The sequence below is a fragment of the Mytilus edulis genome, chromosome 14 (genome assembly GCF_963676685.1).
Source record: "Mytilus edulis chromosome 14, xbMytEdul2.2, whole genome shotgun sequence".
In the NCBI taxonomy this organism is placed as follows: Eukaryota; Metazoa; Mollusca; class Bivalvia; order Mytilida; family Mytilidae; genus Mytilus; species Mytilus edulis.
Genome location: NC_092357.1, coordinates 50142573 through 50159260, shown reverse-complemented (window position 1 = coordinate 50159260; position 16688 = coordinate 50142573). Strand labels below are relative to the sequence as shown.

General features: G+C 31.1%; 1 protein-coding gene across 4 annotated transcripts in view; it reads right to left on the bottom strand.

Annotated features, from left to right (window-relative positions):
- LOC139502816 (frizzled-5-like) overlaps positions 1 to 16688 on the bottom strand; it is a 69673-nt gene that overhangs the window by 31871 nt on the left and 21114 nt on the right. For 3 of the 4 annotated variants that reach the window (XM_071292421.1, XM_071292422.1, XM_071292420.1), the window contains exon 2: positions 2780 to 2831. The gene's annotated coding sequence lies outside the window, so the exon portion shown is untranslated. Of the gene's footprint in view, positions 1 to 2779; positions 2832 to 13836; positions 14071 to 16688 lie in introns of those variants that run through there. The other variant, XM_071292423.1, reaches the window with a different exon arrangement.

Here is a 16688-nt window from a genome sequence, read left to right as displayed (position 1 = left end):
GACGTAGCGGCTATTTTGTATTGTATTATTCGCGTGTCAAAATAGATTTTTTGTTTTTCAAAATTTAAATCTCTGACATAATCCATTTCATATTGAAGAAAAATGACATCGTTTCAAGGGGTTAAAAGGTTCGAGATATCATAATTTCGCATGTGTATAGGTAATTATCAATAGATAATTCCAATTATGGTTTAATACTTTTGTAAAAAAAAACTCATTAAACTTTTAACTTTCTAAATTGTCATCCATGAATGAAAACAAAGAATGAACAGTTATTTGACACTTTAAATTCATTTTTAAAATAAAATCGAATTTTACGGAAATAGAAATTTAACACAGTTTTGGAATATCCATCATGGATGCCAGATTAATTTACTACATTGGGAAAAACTAATTTGTGGTTTATTGACTAATTGATGAATTAAAGATGTGATAAAAAAATAACGGTTTGAACAGTGTTCCAGCTGTTTTACTTTGTTGAAACATTTTCCCCGTATCTATAAAATATTAAAATAATTTGAGAACACAGATGATTCGAATTCCCCAACTTGCACAATCTATAATGTCATTAAATCTCTGGTCATAATAATGATATTAAAGGGACATAACTCACTTGTGTGTTCTTTTATATTGTATATCAAGTTTCTCTTATTCCCCCTTTATTCAATATACCTTATATCAAAGTTTCCCATTATTCTCTTTTCTTTATATTTTCTCCAATTTTTCTATTCTACATTTGGTTGCTCATTTGACTCTATTAAACCCCATGGAGAAGATAAAGACGAATACATTTTTTGGGGCAAGATAAAATAGGAAATTTGTCCATAATTTTCCCTCATTGATCTGCATGTTCATTCATCTTAAGACTGAATGCGAAAATGTTAAAAACAATTGGCACACAGTACTTTGTTATATAAACGGAAATGACAAATTAATAAACAATATTGAAGAAAAAATAAATATCTTTCTCTAGGTAAAACTACACTGTACTGGAGGTCCATATATATTCTTACTTAATCGGAAGTCTGTAAAACCTTTCTTTCAAAATATTTACAATATCTCTTAAAAAACGATCCTTAAAATTATACATTAATTCAATATAACTGTAACATTGTGTCGTTTTCAATGACTCTCAGACCCACCTGTACTTCCCATAAAAGATATAAATTATGTGTATTTGGCAGCAAAATGATGGAAGTTTTGTTTTTCACAAGGGTCCACTCGACTTGGAGTGTTATTTCAAGTAGAATTTCATACAACGTTAACAACCTGTTAAGATCTTGGAAGTTATGACATTTTTATATATACTTATAATACAGTTGTTTTAATGTTCATTCCAGACAGCAAGCGTTTTATGAGGAAAGAAGAGGATCTAGGGTATTATGTTGTATAGTGAGATGTTTTTTTTTAATGTAAAACCATAATAATTCATTTTTATCTATACTGTAATATAACATATTTCTGCTATGAAATATGAAAACAAGTGAACAAAAAATATGGAAAAACGTGACTGTCACAATAATCTACACACAAATGCTAGAACTGCAAAAGCGGATACAGATATGAAATTTTGTTTTTGAATCTATCCCAGAGCATTATAATGGAAAGTTATATTAATGTTTACTATAGTCAAGTGTTATCTGAAGAAGTGAAAAAAAAGCAAACTCAATACAATGTATCATCTCCAGATTTTGAATTGTCCTTAGCTGTAATTTTCATTCCGACTCGCTTACTGATTCAAAATTCATATCTCAAAGAACATACAAGGTACGGCTTAAATAATCAATTCCAGGAATTCTTAGACAGAAGACACAACTTCTTTTTTTTCTGTTTTTGTTTATGTACGAGATTTTGCTATAGCGATGATTTTAATTAGAATCTATTTTGAATAGCACAATAATGCAGAAAAGACATCTAGATTCAAGTAAACCGTCTTCAGCTTTTATAGACGGTCGTTTGCGCCATAACTGCTGTTATCCTGATTTAGAGTAATTTTCTCGTAATTTGATTGGCTGATATTGTCTTAAAATATTTCAGTACACATTTTTTATTACGTCAATTGGAATTATCTCCCTTATACCATTGACCTAATAATTTTTTTTTAGTTGCTGTATAGTCCTGATTTTTTCCATTTTTCACAGTTTTAGATTAAATATACAAATATATTTGGTTGATATTGTCCTAATAATTGAATTTGAGTATAATAAAATGTAATAATTATAACAAATCAAATATAAAAAAGAAAATGTGGTATGATTGCCTTTTAGGAGACAACTCTCCACAAGAGACCAAATGACAAATAAATTAAGTCGGGTTTAATGTGCATGCATAATTGTCCAATGGTCGTTAAGTTAGCAACGCGCAATTGAAAAAAAAACTATAAATCTTCATTTTAGATATGAATACATATGTATAAGACTTGTTTTCAGCCCCAAATTCCATACTGGATTAAAATACTGGGACAGCTCAGAAGTGGGATAGTCCAAAAAGTACTGCGTGTAGCAGACTCATAAATACATATACATATATTATACAGTTATGCTGAATTTGATATACTTCATTGTAACTGTATACTAGTACTGCTAGAGTACGCCATAACAAATACTAGATATAAATGTGCATTTGAAATATTATATCTTTTTTCTAATACAAAATCACACATCTCCACTCTAAAAAGTTCAAACGAACAGTTTGGTGAAACTTTAATTTTGTCAAACTGTTAACCTGAAGGTGTCGCACTTTATTTTGTAAAGAAAGAAAAAATGTAAATCATACTTACTGATATTTTGAACTTTAGTCTGTCCTCTGAACTCTTGATATAACGTTACATTCTGTAAAATGTAAACAAACACGAATTAATAAACATCCTTAAAAACGGTTTGATCAAAACCACAAATACATTATATTACGATTCTCACGCAATGGCATAAATCAAATGGTCTAACCTAAAATATAGTTTACATGAAACATTTAAAAAAAAAATGTCACAAATACCAACATTCGTTTTAAATTTTAATGGCAGAGAGTTCAGTTTATTTAATAACAAATAGGGTTTATTATATTCAACTTGGTTTGTTTTGCACTTTGAAAAGATAAAACTTTGCCAAGATGTCAACTTAAAGTGTCACATTTTAACAATTTAACAAAAGAATTTTAAATAATTGGTAACCTTGTCTGAACTTAGGGCGTAAAGAAAAATACGACGTTGAAAAAAATCATGGTTTTTAACAAAATAACATGCACTTTATTATATTTATTTATCATGCTTTGTAGGTTCATAGATTAAATAATTTACAAATCGTAAATCATTTGAAATACCTTATGTTAGGCCTTACCAAGTTTAAATTCAGAATTTGTTGGTTTTTTTTTCACTATGAAAAATGTCACAATTGAATGCGCTGAAAATAGATATAGTGGAAATTTATTTAGATCGTTTGATTACAATTCTTTCTATTGTCGTCAAAACTGAAAGAGTTAAAAGCTGTTACTACAAGCTCGATTTCACTTGACTCAAAAGCCCAGCTGCACAGAACTTGAATTCATGTCAATCAAAAAATCGTCCGTCCAGAGTTTGATTTCATGCGACTCAAAATACCCCAAAATACCATCTGCCCAGAGCTATATATTTTATGTCACTTCTTAAAAAATACCCACAGTCTGATTTCAGGTGACTCAAAAATACATATCCATAGTGACGTATTTGACATCTTCTCACAGCCTGATCCCACGAGACTTGAAAGACCATCGTCATATAGAGGCTGATGTCACGTGACCCAACAGACCAGCTTAGTACCAAGAGGTTGATTTCACGGACTTAAAAGATCCTCTTCCCAGTGCGTCATTGAACGGTTTTAAAAGACCATTTTCCAAAAACCTGATTACAAAGACCGTCTTCTCAAGTCTGAATTCACGTGACTTAAAATATTTTCTGCTAATAACTCCAATTCATGTGACTCAAAGTTTTATCAGACCAAAGACTGATTTCACGGGACTCAAAAACACCATTTACCCAGGGCTTAATTTTACAGACATGTGCAAAAGACCATCTTCTTAAAACCTGAATTAACATTACTCAAAATACCATCTTCTTCACAAGGAACCAAAGATAGCACCTTATCACATTTGAAGTGGGCATCCGCACTATAGTTTGAGTTGAAATTCAGAACGGTAAATTCCTGCATTCAATATCAGGAAGTGTACAACTGGTAAAGACACAGGAAAGAAAACAAACGTTATAACTAAACACTTACAAAAACGTATAACATACGGTTGTTAAATATTTTTAAAACCAATAAATATTTTGACTGGCCTTCAAATACAAATTGAATATGTTTTTAAGAGGCGATTGACATATGCACTAGACCCTGAATACACAAAGATAATAGACCTTAACAAACAGTGGAAATTCAGTTGACATGTTAAACAACGATTACTTCTTTTGACATTACTATACACCATGTTGCACATCACTGCCACATATATCTTAAGTGATGAAGTTTCAATTAGCTTTTTTTTTTAATTCAAATCTTTATTGTTTGATATACACCTTATCGCTATTTAGTCCATTCCGGGAAAAACAGTCATTTATACAACTTCCTGTTTGAGGTCAACGGCCGAAAAATGGAGGTCATCAGTAGTGAGCTAAGGAAGAAAAAACTTTAGAAAGTAATCATCAAGAAACTTTGTATGATCCACTTTTTTCGAAATTAAAATTGAAGTAAAAAAATATTTTGTTTGAAGTATTTACGGTAGTTTAAACAGGTCTCATTAAAAAGTATCATGCATGGTGAATTGTTCAAACAGGGTCCCAGATAGCTTCAACTGGATGAAAAAGTTGCGTAATTTTAGAACTTATCCGGAATGGAATAAATAGCGATTAGGTGTATTATTACCATGCACCATGTTGCACATCCATGGCTCAGATATTACAGTGATGCAGTTTCAATTATATTTTTTTTATCAAATTAAAATCTTTATTGGCATCCAAGATAAATAAATTTGTGTCAATAAGAAAAATATGAAATACACTTTGACGTATACATTTTAGAAATACATGTATGATAAGAATCAATAAATACTGTATGAACCTCCTCCTCATTCCACAGTTCTAGTACATTTATACTTGAAATGGAAATAATGACTAAGAATTTAAAGATCGTGTTTTACATATTGTCGGATTGATAAATGTAATACTGGTTATATATTCAAATTCAAATGTGTATTGCCATGTAAACTTTATAAAAAATAAGTCTTTGCCAAAATTTAATAGTGATGTAGTATAATAAGACAAATTGTTTGTAAACGTTGGTCACAAACTGTAAAGTTTATACGACAATAGAATATTTGATTTGATTTGTCAATATTCAAGTACTTTATATATATTGTAATTTCGACGATAAACTAAAACGTGTTTTTCATCGTCTAATGCATTACAGCTGTTGTGTAGTTTTTATTCTTTATTCCATCACACAAGTCGATATCATATTCTGATATTCAAAGCTCATATGTCAAAATATAAGAGCAAACACAGTTGAGGCTAGTTCTAACTTCACTAAAAATCTGACAGGAGCTGTCGTGAGAACTGTTACAGAACAAGCACTAGAACATATGTATTGACACCCTTAGAACAGTTAATGATAGAAGAACACCATAGGAACAGTTAATGATAGAAGAACACCCTTAGAACGATTAATGATAGAAAACACCCTTAGAACAGTTAATGATAGAAGAACACCCTTAGAACAGTTAATGATAGAAGAACACCCTTAGAACAGTTAATGATAGAAGAACACCCTTAGAACAGTTAATGATAGAAGAACACCATTAGAACAGTTAATGATAGAAGAAATCTTACCATAGAACAGTTAATGATAGAAGAAATCTTACCATAGAACAGTTAATGATAGAAGAAATCTTACCATAGAACATTTTAGATCAAATGATAACATTACTAAAGAGACTAGAATTGACCCCAAATCATAAAAATAGCGTGTGGCAAAATGAAACAACAAAATAGAATTTTCTAACTCGCGCAAATCGTTGTGATGTAAGTAAGTAAGTAAGTGAGTAAGTAATTTTTATTGGTTTAAAATCCAAAATTACAGGATTGATACCAAGACAATACAAATTTGTTATACACAAACATACAAACATATATTGTGATGTGTTTCTCAAACTCAAACAAAGCACAATGCATTCGGCATGTTGGTTCAAAGACAAGGCTGCGTTCTGTCTCATTGCATTATCAAATCGGCTTATTCTTTTTTCGTCCGTTTGTATAGGTCAACCAGATGCTCCGCAGGGCGCAGCTATATACGACCGCAGAGGTTGAACCCTGAACAGTTGGGGCAAGTATGGACACAACATTTAAGCTGGATTCAGCTCTAAATTTGGATTGTGATTAAATAGTTGACACAGCATAGGTTTCTGACACAGAATGAATGTGGTCTAATGAACTTAAAATATTTTTTTTGCCTTTGAGCAATTCACTATGCTGTTGAATATTAATCCTCTCAAAAAAATGTTTGAAGAAATTCTTTTTATTTATGAAATCTGAAATGAGAAAAATTTAACCCCCCCCCCCCCACAATTTTTTTTGCACATCCCCCTTTCCCTTTTTCCAAAACTGATCTCAATTCAAATTCCTAATGGAGTTTGCAACAATAACTACTCATTTAAATACATAAAATATTAAAATGTAAAATAAAGTGCTTGTTGTCACTGAATGGTAAAGATTGTTTTAATTTATCAGTTGGTAGTAAAAGTGACTATACATTGTATATTGTATAAAACAATGATTTAAGTTGATTCAACTACTATTCTGGACAAAGAAAGATAACTCCAATTGAAAATTTCTTGCTATTGCACAATATTGTGCAATTAGATATTTCTTGCTATTGCGCAATACTGTGCAATTGAAAATATTTGCTATTGCACAATACTGTGCAATTGAAGATTTCTTGCTATTGCACAATACTGTGCAATTGAAAATTGCTCGCTATTGCACAATACTGTGCAATTGAAGATTTCTTGCTATTGCTGAATACTTAATATAATAATTTTGGATCCTGATTTGAACCAACTTGAAAACTGGGCCCATAATCAAAAATCTAAGTATATGTTTAGATTCAGCAAGCCCAAGAATTCAATTTTTGTTAAAATCAAACTTAGTTTAATTTAGGACCCTTTGGACTTTAATGTAGACCAATTTGAAAACGGGACCAAAATTAAGAATCTACATACACAGTTAAATTTGGCATATCAAAGAACCCCAATTATTCAATTTTTGATGAAATCAAACAAAGTTTAATTTTGGACCCCGATTTGGACCAACTTGAAAACTGGGCCAATAATCAAAAATCTAAGTACATCTTTAGATTCAGCATATCAAAGAACCCCAAGGATTCAATTTTTGTTAAAATCAAACTAAGTTTAATTTTGGACCCTTTGGACCTTAATGTAGACCAATTTGAAAACGGACAAAAAATTTGAAATTTTGGACCCTTTGGGCCCCTTATTCCTAAACCGTTGGGACCAAACCTTCCAAAATCAAACCCAACTTTCCTTTTATGGTTATAAACCTTGTCTTTAAATTTCATAGATTTCTATTTCCTTTTACTAAAGTTATGGTGCGAAAACCAAGAATAATGCTTATTTGGGCCCCTTTTTGGCCCCTAATTCCTAAACTGTTGGGACCAAAACTCCCAAAATCAATCCCAACCTTTCTTTTGTGGTCATAAACCTTGTGTCAAAATTTCATAGATTTCAATTTACTTAAACTAAAGTTATAGTGCGAAAACAAAGAAAATGCTTATTTGGGCCTTTTTTGGCCCCTAATTCCTAAAATGTTGGGACCAAAACTCCCAAAATCAATCCCAACCTTCCTTTTGTGGTCATAAACCTTGTGTTAAAATTTCATAGATTTCTATTCACTTTTATTAAAGTTAGAGTGCGAAAACTAAAAGTATTCGGACGAAGACGACGACGCAGGACGACGACGCCAACGTGATAGCAATATACGACGAAAAATTAAAAAATTTTGCGGTCGTATAAAAACCTATTAGAGCAATTATTATTGTTACACTTGTTTTACTTTTTGTATTTGCTATTTATTAGTTTGAGGTTTCTGTATTTGACACTTGTTTTCTTGTACACTCATTCCATATTTTCCTTGTACCTTTTTGATATACATATATTAAGGGGAAATACAATTATTTCCCTTCTTTACGAAAACAATCTTCGTGTCACTATTTCGCAACATGATGTTTACTAATATTTATATGTATATATCACCTGCATTACTGTTAAAACACTACCCGTCAATTCCATGTAAAAGTTTGTACAAAGATTAAATATATCATTGTTCGAATTTGACATTTTTTCCCCATTTAATTCAACAAATACTTCGTAAAATACATTTGATCGCTACTCAAGATTTCCGATAAAACATTAGTTCATTGAGCGTTGGAATTTAAATTTCAGATACTGTCAAGCGTTGATCTCGATAAGGCCAATAGATCAATGCAAACTCGAAGTTTTTAAATTTACGACATTGGAATAAAAACAAAGTTTGACAAAAAAACATTTCATTTCAAAATTAAATGCTTTCCGATCTGAATTAAGTTGTCAAATATTAGAAATTCAAAATTTGAAAAGAGAATAATATAAAAAGATTTTTTTGTTTACTTAACATGATAAGGTCATAAGTTTGAACAAGAGGCTTATTAATTATATAAAAAAAAATGCTGTTTCACTAAAGAGACTGACTCATTTATACAACACATATATGAACAACATGCAATGTTGGACTTTTCTTATTTTCTGTTCAAAGACAGAATGAAAGAGAAATTGGTTACATTTTATTTGAAATCAAAGATATCATCTATATGTTCGTGAAACAAATTTCATTATAACTAAGGACAAGGAAATCTTGCAATATTTTTCTTAATCTGTTATTTTATCTATTTTTTGTGTTTTTCTATGTATGTCTTTGAATATGTCGTTGTATGTGCAATTGAAAAATGACAATACAGGGTTGAATTGAATTGAAAAAACAGTATCTATACGTAACTTGCACGTGCATGTCATATAGTGACTATCGAAGAGTATTCAGTATATAAGGTCGGGGTTGACTCCGTAATTTATACTCGTCAAAGTGACATCTACTTTGTCAATCTTTCACCCCTTGTGACAACCGTACAATGGAATCATCTGTTTTCCCGTGTAATGATGGGGTCGAGTTTCATTAGTATAAAAGGGATATAAGGATCAATTTTCTGCATAATTTATCAAATTCTTGTTATCCCACCTATTTAGCACCTGTATAATAGTATATTTCATAAAATTATATGAAGACAATTTGATCCCGAGCTGTTAGAGAAAAGAACCCCGACATCAGTAATAAGAGAAAGATAGTCAATGGGAGATAGAACCCCTGCTCACGTGTGATATTGTTGTCACTGATTGAGTGCAATATTAAATATATCATAATAATTATAGAATAGATTGGGTTCAAATATTATGTCCTTAAATTCTTGTACAAACGTATCTTGACTATTATAGATGGTCTCCCTCATTTTCAACTTGAAGAAACACCGGATTGAGAACATATTAACCCGTTCATCTGAAGATTGTTGATGATGCCAATTTGCCCCGAAACAATATCAAATCTTGATAGGACTGACCTTACATTTTGTTGTTATAAATGTACAAACTATAGTATTGCTTGAAATTTCGCATGAAAACGTCAAAAAAAATACCAGGAATGATACAGTTCTCTCCTTCGATTCAACTTCTAGGTAATGAGGTTAAATTAAAAAAAAATAGACATACCAAAATCCATAGTATCTTTGTTATTAAGAGCATATAATCTCAATTTTTTTCGGTAAATCAAGCCATAGTTTACACGCCAAACACATTATATAGACATGCAATGCCTGGTATATTAGTGAGATCATTCAGTTTATATGTAACCATTGAACGTTTCCCTGTTTGATGTTTACATGGTCATTAGCAATATGCAATCAATGCCGAAGAAAATAAACATACTGACAAAAACAACACAAAAAATGCGTTGAAAAGCACGGACGTTCACAACATAAGTAATCTCGATATGCAGTACTCAAGAGGTACAGACCTGACCTCAGGCAAAGATTGACAATACAAACATCACTATAGGGAGAATCAAAACGGAGATGGTTAATGAATGGCTTTTATCTATTTTGAATTTATTGAACCATAAAACTAATTTTTGACTCTTCACATTGAATAATCCGCGAAGCGGATTATGTAAAATGTAAAGAGTCAACAATTAGTTTTATGGTTCAATAAAATCAAAATAAATTATTGCCATTCATTATAAATAAATTTCTATCAAAAATAAGGCTTAAAGAACTTTTTATATTATTTATATTAACAATAACAACGTACACACATGTTGGCGTATGAATACACAACGTCAGAGTGGGCGTGTCGCCATCAAAATTGACAACATTGAAAATAAAACTAATAATTTTAACCAATCAGAAAACAGTAAATACACCAAATTTATTCATATAAGTAATGCGGCAAAAGTTCTGAGTTTCTTAATGCATTTGTCCGATTAAAAAAAGGTTCCTCCACAATTTATAAGTGGTCATCTCAGTCTTACTTTGTTCTAAATCTCGAATCCACCAATGAGAAAAGATGTGAATATTGGAATGCATCTATATGATCATAATAATAATAAAGAACTTTGATTTAAGAAGTTGCATCACATAGGGAACCCTATATATGGAAGTTATAAAAGGTCTTTTTTATTTTATAGAGTACGTTATTCTTTCCCTATGCACGGCATTGGATTTAACATACGGAACTTCTGACAGGGCGTGGCCGCGTATTAATACATCTCACACGATCAAACAGACAGGCGTTAATTGTCGTAAAATTAAGGGAGAGAGAAGCCAATGTTACAATATAGCTATACCGCGGCTAACTATTGGTTTTTATAAGCAAAGTTCAGACCATATCTAATTACATATCTTCTTTTTACGTAGGCAGTCTAAACTCTTAATGTTCAGTACTTCATCCCAGTCTAGCTACTTTGCAGAAACTAAAATTTCAGGTATGATTTCATTGATATACGAGTGAAATATTTGCCACTGAAATATTTGATGTTGGACAAACAACAATCATTCAGTCATCCAAGACCGGAAGGAGTACTCAAATCATGCAACAGCCGTTAAATATCCAATAAACAAGAACATAGAAAATAACATATCTTTTGTAAAAAAATCTGCAAAGCCTTTCAATGTAAAGAACGAAAAACTGTTTGACAGACGCCCGCCCCCCGGACATCCCTAAATCAATAACACATTTTTACTTCGAAAATTCGGTTAAAAATGAATGAATTAACAACCTGACAAGTCAAGGAATAACCAGAAAAGTTATGAAAGAATCGCTTTTAAATCGGAAATGAATCGCCTGTGAGAAAATAGATCTGTTTTACAGACATTTAAAAAAATGACCACTTTCACTTCATTGAAAACTTTAGAAAACCAAAGTTTATCAGATAAAAGAAAGATTTTTCCTTGGATAAGAGAATTGATAATCATCTTCGACCCTCGTAAATTATTTCGACAAACGAAACGGAACTCTTTTTTATGCATTGATCGCGTGTCACTCATTCATCAGTCTATCAATTTAACCTTTATCAATAAATACAATTTTTACGAAACGAAAGATTTAAAAAGAAGGGTCTGTGTTACTTTTTTTATTTGAAATATTTCTCTTTTGTGTCAGAATTAATTTCATTCAGATTTTAAATCTTGATTAGTTGACATTTGAACAAAGTGATAGTGTTTCGTCGATTTTATTTCAAATTAAAAATTTTATTTGACTTGTAACATGGCTTATTTAACGTTTTGATTTTTTTTTAATGTTTCTTTTTTCATATTATAAATGTCAAGATATATATTTAATTGAAAACGAGTGACATTTGTTACTGAAAAGTCAAAACTGACACATTAATCCAAAACTATATACAGGTACTATATTAGCCGATGTTTCACAAAACTTCACGAGAAGGGTCGATATTATGAAGTCCATAGGGAAAATACGCCTCTCAAACTAGTCAATGGATTTGAAGACGAGAAACGTGTCCTATTGGAAAGATACACCCATATACAATTATAAGTGTATACATATTTAATAAGTAAAATTAGGAGAAAGAAAATATGTCAAATCCCAAAGATCACAAAATTATTAAATTATCAAATCCTATATCATTAAAACATGAATCTATAATATTTAATTAGAACAACTGGACATATGCAGCCTAAAATTCATCTTGCCTTTTTTAATTTTTTTTTTTTACATATCTTGAATTATGATTAATGTTTGCTCTATGTTGCTTACTTACAAACCTTTGTAACAAACATTTAATTTGTCTAATAAATCACAATTATGATTTTCGATTTGAATTAACCCTACAAGTAGTATAAAAAAAACCTCAAATAATTGTAATAAATAAATGCTATGTTTGGTATACTCTATAAATGTAAAGTTCAATCCCAAATTAATAGAATTATTTAAAATGCACGATCTTACCATCTATATCTGCATGGGAGACAACTCTTGCAACAATCTAATTTATTTGTTTACACATAATCATTTATATAATCAACAATCATCGTTTCCCGTATTATGCAATTTAAAAAAAATGAATATAATGCACCTTCATAAATATCTTTAAATCTGATCAAATGATCAAAAATTGAATGCACGCAATATTTGACCACCCAAATACTAAAATGAATCAAAATACAATAAAGCATGGTTATCAGGAAAACTATCGTAATATAAGAAACGAATTGCTTTATAGTATAGTCATACGGATTTATAGATTTTAGGGAAAAGCTACTTCGAGTGTGACGACAATGCTTTCAAAATGGATACTGTAACCAGATCACAAAACAAAATCACCCATTGTAGCATATCAAATCATTGAACCACCAACTGCAGGACCAGTGGTATAACAAACAATATTTAGTACAGATAGCTCAGATCGAAAATCTCGCACAATATGGTGAAAAAACTTGCTTCTCAACACAAGTGGTAATCTAAAACATAAAACACGCTATACCCAAATGCTGCACATTACAGTAGTCTTTAGTCAATTTCTCACGTCGTCATGTGAACATTGCATACATTGTACATGCTCGTAACTTCTTAAGGGTTTATAATGTTATATACCCTAAAAAAAAACGTCACGGTGGACCAGTGATCGAAGTTTCAAATCAAACTAAAGACTAAACAAAGAATATTGAACTATAGAATCCCATGCCACGATCATAAAACCACACTTTCATGCTCAGGGAAAACAAAATCTAATTTTGGCATTTCTTTAAAGTCCACATCGTAATAAACATGGGTAACACAGGCTTCAAGATAATACCAAACCTTTTTGTCAATTACTTATTACTTTGAAACAACATGAACTTTAACATGATACGGGACGAACGGAAGGACCATCAGACGTTTAGACTTTCCGCATACGCAGATGCTTCTCCGCTGTAAGCAAGGGGTATTTAGTAGTAAAAGCAAGACTGCTTAAGGATAAGGGGATAATTCTTCATGCGCACTGTTTTCTTGTGAAAACAATATCGACTCAGTGTGCCAATGTATATAGTACCAAACTAGTTCATATTCTTATCACGTTAACATCCCCCTTCAATATGCATATAATAATTGCTATTTGACTGCAAACAACCACCCATTCATCCCAAAAAGGACAAACACATGGGCGACAACTCTATTTCAACTAATTTCAAAAGCATATGTAAATCAAAATTAACTTACCCTTAAGAAGAAAAATTGAAATTTAATTCCCTAAACAACTAAATCAAAATCCCAATTAATTTTCAAATAACTGGAAGTTCCATTTAGGAGGTACTTGTACTAAGCTGAGAGCTCATTTAAGAAGTAGTTTGATAATAAAATAATACGAACTATAATTCATTTCATGTTTCATATTTCAACCCCCACACAAGATTACTGCAAAGTGCAACTTATAAGTTTGTAAATTTACACTTTACTTAAAAGATTGTGCGTAAATCGACACTTTAGCATATAGATTGCATCAAAAATGTACAGCTATCGTAATGTTGGCTGTAATTTTACCTTGTGACACCTGTCAAACAAACCAGGTAGAATTTTAAAGGTAAACAAAAGAAATTGTTTATTATAGTTTCAAGTATTAAAATACTGATAAAACTTCATAATTTGATTCTTAATTCTTGCTTTGTCATGTCGCTAAAATTTAATATATATGCATTTTATTAATAAGAACCAGAAGGGGAATGTAACGAGCTTTGTAGTACCCTTATACTTAAACCATTTACTTAATCTCAAATTCATATATATAAATATGACTTAAATCCTATCAAAATAGAAAGTTAATACTGATATATGTATACACTTCTTTCCCTCAACCTATAGTCTCATGCTTACGTGAGAAATGACAGGGTGTCTGCTTGACTATAACCATTAATATCTGGTGTAAAGTGACTGTGAACGTCGAAATCCCAAATAGAGTACATATTTCGGACAAGATCTTTATGAGAGACGTGACGCATAATGCATTATATATGCAGTTGTTCATTACAAGAAGAAAGGATTTTTCACAACCAACCGTGACATATCGGACACCCAAGTTAGAGTATAATTCCTTCTTTAAAATTCTTAAATGTTAAACGGTTCAAGCAAACAATAAAACGGGAAAATGTCGCACATGATGCGTCATATCTAACGTTATAACTATCTCTCGAGCTCACGGTGGGCATGCTTTTGGTAACTTCATGTGTTTCTTCTTCCGTTTACCCTTCCGGGGTAGCTAAGTTAAAATAGGCTTTCGTTGCTTATAAATAAAAAAAAATCGTTTTTATAATTTTTGTATGTATAAAGTTAACAAACTTAGTGAGCGATTACTTCCGTTATGTATCAATATATGATTATTTGGATTTATACTCACAAACAGCCTTTCTCAATCCAATATTACATTGATCCAATATTGCATTGAGAAAGGCCGTTTGTAAGTATAAACTAGCTATGTTGATAAAGTCATACATTTTCAATGTTTTTATAAAAGTGGTGTACAACTTCCAATTTTTGCTTTTTCAAGAACGTAACCGCCTTGATAGACCTAGAAAAAAGGTAACAAAAAGTTACATGTGTAGGAAATGTGTTGGTTTAAAACCAACACATTTCCTACACATGTATACAATTCTTAATTAATAGGTCATTTTCAGTATTATAAATTGGTATACTTTCTAATAGAAGTCACATGTTTGTAGATACAACAAAACTATAATCGTCATTAACATTGATATATACTGCGTTTAAAATTACAATCGAATGCTGATAATCTTATTTGATCAATACAATAGATAACTAATCGTTTTTACGGCCAATTTTTAAAATGTAAGACATAGACAGATTTCTAATTGAGCGAAATACCAGTTCTCAAACTCATAACATATTTGGTATATATTACAGAAAGCAAAATTGAATGGTACATGACAAAACTGAATAACATTTTTATTTAAAATAAACGCGTATCGGTAAGTTTTTATTAAATATCTGATTGCTTTTTTAGTATCGAAATAAAATTCGAGTTATCTCTCTTTATTCTTTGAGTAAAGCGAAGAACATTCCTCCGAATAAAATTAACTATCTTCGCTTAAAAGATGTAGTTACGCAACTGCTACCCTTATCTTGTTACTAACTATAAAACAGATATTAAAAATGTATGATTTATGATTACATATTATGTCACTCTTCACAATAGTGCAAATATTATCTTATTTTATACACTTATGTAAACATCAACACAGGTGTTATATTGAAAGACGCTCCACAAATAATGTCTAATTTGAAGTTTATTAAATTCATGAAGTTTGGTGCATTTGAGTTTAAAGAAAGTTTGAAATTAGTTGCCCTTCAGTGGCGGATTCATAAATTTTCATTAGTGGGGACCCACTGACTGCATAAGAGGGGGCTCGTTCCAGTCATGCTTCAGTGATTCTCTTTATAATCAACCATTTTTCGTAGAAAGGGGGGGGGGGGGCCTTGAAAAACCCACTAAATTCGCCTCTGTCCTTGTGTTTTCATGACGGGCAATTGGTCTCCACGTGTCTCTGTGACACGCTACACTGTATAAGCTATATATAGGTTCATCACGAGGTTGTAATTATATAAATTAATTTACGATTATCTGATTAACTGCCACTGATTACTTGATTATCATCATTTATGTAACATCAGAATAAAATTTTTGATCAGACAAACATTGCTTTTGTTTGTTCAGCGTTCAATCAATGGCAGGTTTTATTAAAGCTAACACACACAGTTCTTCTGTAAATCTTTTCAAAATCAAGAACTCTGGAAAGGAGTAAGGAATTTAAAAATGTTGCGCACGTTGTTCTTCGTAGTTCAGGGCTTTAATTTTGCTCAAGGTAAAACACGAATGATTTCTCATTCAAATTATCTTTGATTACAAAAAAAAATTTAAAAAAAAAACACACACACAAACACACATACTAATATTTATATCCGAAATAATTTTGTCTAATTTGGTTTAGGGGCCAGCTGAAGGAAGCCTCCGGGTGCGCGAGTTTCTCGATGCATTGAAGATCATTGGTGGCCTTTGGCTG